This window comes from Pelodiscus sinensis, chromosome 12 (assembly GCF_052426305.1).
Source record: "Pelodiscus sinensis isolate ZL-2025 chromosome 12, ASM5242630v1, whole genome shotgun sequence".
Taxonomy (NCBI): domain Eukaryota; kingdom Metazoa; phylum Chordata; order Testudines; family Trionychidae; genus Pelodiscus; species Pelodiscus sinensis.
The window spans coordinates 40,289,609-40,293,633 of record NC_143063.1 but is presented as its reverse complement, the minus strand read 5'-3'; positions in this window follow the sequence as shown (position 1 = coordinate 40,293,633).

The window sequence follows — 4,025 nt, the reverse complement described above, 5'->3', positions numbered from 1 at the left end:
GTGTCTGGATGATCCAGTGTACAGTTGAAGTTCTTACCCTTCAGTTTCTCACACTCACTGTGCCAGCATAATGGGCCAAGCCACTAGAGACCACTTCAGTTCCTTCTTACCACCATGATGGCTGTTAGAGCTCCCGGTTCTTGATTTGCAAGTCTTGATATCAGTAATTAGTATCTATAGACAGAGAGTATCTACGAGTTTTAAAAGTCAGTTGTGGTTGTGTGTGGTTCTGGCAGCTTGTTTGGGTGTTGGCCCTGGTATTGGTTATATGCCATATTCTCCAGATTTCAAGATGTGCCACTCTTGCAGCAAGACAATGCCTAATAGTGACCCTCACCCCAGCTGCCTTAAATACTTGTGGGAGGCTCATGTGAGTGACAAATGTGGCATTTATTAGGTCTTCCAGCCCCATTCAAAAAAAGGACAGGGCAATCAGATTAAAACACCCGCTCATTAAGTTGGCCCTATGGCTTACATCTCACCCCTATACTTTGGTCTGGGTAAGTTCACAACGGTGCCAGTCAGTAGTGCCACACCAACAGCCCTTTTAGAACCGGTGGCACTTCCTCCCAACGATCGAGAAAGTGCTGAGATCGCTGCAAATTCAATTATATGAGTATAGCGTGGCACTGAGCAGACTCAGGATCCTTTTCATGAACCGTCACAAGACCACTGGACTGCAGGCACTAAACCACCTTTCCCCCATACTAGTATCAACTTCTTCCTCATCCATATCCATGAATGGGGCAGTTGTAGCCAGGGGTGAAAGTAACTTCCAGGACTTATCAGTACGCTGGGGGTCCTTGGCAAGGTGAGAGGGTCGCTCGGCCCTCAGAAGGGGCAGGGCCTTGGGAAGAAGGGGTGGAGCTGGGGCCAGATTGCTCAGACTAGCTCCTGGGCCCTTTGAAATTGTTGGGCCCTAAGGCAGCGGCTCCTTTTACTTCCCACTCATTGGCAGTTGTACCAGGAAGGCCACCAGTAGAAGGGGAACAAAAGGGGCAGTGGTTTAATGTCTGTTGTATACAGACTGGTACCAGGAGCCAGTTCTTACTGGTACATTGCATTGGCCCACTTTCACCTCAGATCATAGCAGAGCTTATTTCTCCATCTCTGGATGGCTGTGTCTACATTGGCATGATTTTGTGCAAAAACATGCTGCCTGTCTACACTGGCGGGGAGTTCTTGCGCAAGAACACTGACGTTCTAATGTGTGAAATCAGTGCTCCCGCTCAGGAATAAGCTCTCTTGTGTAACTGTTCTTGCACTCGAGGCTACTTTAAACAGGCAACATGAATTTCTTGCGCAAAAAAGCCCGATGGCTAAAATGACCATTGGAGCTTTCTTGCACAAGAGAGCGTCTACACTGGCACGGATGCTTTTGCGTAAAAGCACATCTCTTGCGCAAAAGCACATGCCAATGTAGACGCTCTCTTGCACAAATACTTTAATGCAAAAAGTCCTGCGTTAAAAGTATTTGCGCAAAATCTTGCCAATGTAGACGTAGCCAATGATTTTATGAAACCTCAGGAGTTGGAGATAGCTATTGCCATAGATATCCACTCAGAGATGATCCAGGAAAAAATCCACAAGCGGGAGGACATTCAGACATCCATGATGCCAGCAGGAATAGCTCTGCCAGTAAAAGAGGCTAAGAGCCTACCAAAATCATCTGGCAGACTCCTGCATCCCTACCTACCAATTGCAAAGAGCAGATAGATGACATTATGTCCCCTCCCAGGGGTTTGAGCACTTATTTAACCCTCATGTTCCAGACCCTCTTTCAATGCCAGCAAGAAATGAAAAAGATAGACAAGGGCAGCAGGCTCAACCCCCCAAAAACACAGAGGAAGAGAATCTGGATGTATTTGGGAGGAACCATCATTCCATCTGCAGATAACAGCTTTATTCCATGGATGTAATGCAAACCAGCAAGACTTGCTGGGATCCTACAATTTCACTCTGTGGGATACTATTTTGAAGTTAAAAGAGGAGCTGCCAGATGACACGAAACAGGAGTTCCAGTCCTTAGTAGAGGAGGGCAATGTTGTTGCTAGAATGGGTCTCTAGGGAAGGCTTGATGCAACAGATTCTGCAGAGCACAGCATAGTCTCTGCTATCATGAGGCAGCACTCATTCTGGTTATGATCCTCTAGCCTCTTTCCAGAGGTGCTAAAGGCAGTTCAGGACTTTTCCAAACTCAGAAAAAGATGGATTGGAGCCTACATTGTTTCAAAGACACAACCCTCAAATCGCTAGGCATTTATACCCCAGGAGTGAAGTGGCAAGATAATGGACATTTTTTATGTAAACAAGTAGGAGGAGGAGGAGCCCAGTCCTCACTATTCTCTTGGACTTCTGCATTGGCATCTCTAGACTTTGAAAAATGGCGCATCTCCTGGGAACTCAGAATATGCTGGCAGATTACATGAGCAGATTGCTTCTCCATCAACTGGTCCTTTGCCCAGACATAGTAACATCCATTTTCCAGCTCTGGGGAACTCTCCAAGTGGGAGACAAAAGGGACAAAACAATGAACTAATTCTGTGCCAAAGCAGGATACAGCCCAGGTTCACTGATCAACATTTTTCTACTGAATGCTTCTCCACCCGCCCCATTCTTTTTCCCGCCAGAGTTCTGCACCAGGCCAATTGGGACAAGGCTAGTTTTACACTGATTGCCCTGGGTTGGCCCCATCAATGCTGGTTTTCACAGTTCTTGGACCTCTCAGTCCCTGACTGTCACTCCCACTTCACACAGACCTCGTTTCACAGAATCACAGCCGCCTCTTCTACTTCAACCTTCAGGCTCTTCACTTGAAGGCTTCATGGCATCCCACAATATAAAAGCTACAGGTCAACAAATGAAATTAATAGGTAGCAGGTTTAACACCAACAAAAGGAAGTGTTTCTTCATGCAACAGTGTCAACCTGTAAAATTTGCCAGAGGATGTTATGAAGACCAGGACTTTAATAGGGTTCAAAAAAGAGCTCGATAAACTTATGGAGAATAGATCCATCAATGGCTATTAGCCAGGATGGGTAGGAATAGTGTCAGCAAATGTGGGATCACCTGATTCCCTGTTCTGCTCATTCCTGCTGGTGGCATCTAGCATTGGCCACTGTCGGAAGACAGGATATGGGCTAGATGGACCTTTGGTCCATCCCAGTATGGCCGTTCTTATGACGAACATTGGCAGAGAGATTCTGCTCCAGAGAAATGAGGGAAGTACCGCTGAATTGTGGAAAACCATCTTCAAGGACAACTTACCTGACTAAGTAAGAGTATTTCTACCTGGTTGAGGCTGAAAGGGGTCTCCTACATTCTTATTTCTTTTCAGCATGTGCTGGACTATCTTTTCTATCTGAAACACCAAAGATTAGTAGTTAGCTTCATTACGATACACCTAGCAGTTATATCAGCTTTTCACCCTTGTGTGAATAGTTGCTTCTTTTATTCCAACCTAATTTTGTATATTTTAAAAGGGTTTCCAGGCTGTTTTCATGTGTACAGTCCTATTCCAGTAGAGACTGAATTTAATCTTAACAACTGATGGGTCCAGCAGTTGAGTCCCTGGCGATCTGTTACACCTTTATTAAAAGTGCTACTTTCATTAAGCCATTCCATTGGCCAGGAAAATAGGGGAGTTAAGGGTATTAGAATCAACTCCTTCATGTTTTTTTAAATAGGAAAAAAAAGTCTGCCTTTATAGTCAAGTGGCTACATCTAGATTAGCATGATTTTCCACAAATGCTTTTAATGGAAAAGTTTTTCCGTTAAAAGCATTTGAGGAAAAGAGCGTCTAGATTGGCACGGACGCTTTTCCGCAAAAGCACTTTTTGCGGAAAAGCGTCCGTGCCAATCTAGATGTGGTTTTGCGCAAGAAAGCTCCGATCGCCATTTTCGCCATCGGGGCTTTTTTGCGCAAAACAATACTGTGTTGTCTACACTGGCCCTCTTGTGCAAAAGCATTTGTGCAAGAGGGCTTTTGCCCGAACGGGAGCAGCATAGCATTTCCGCAAGAACAC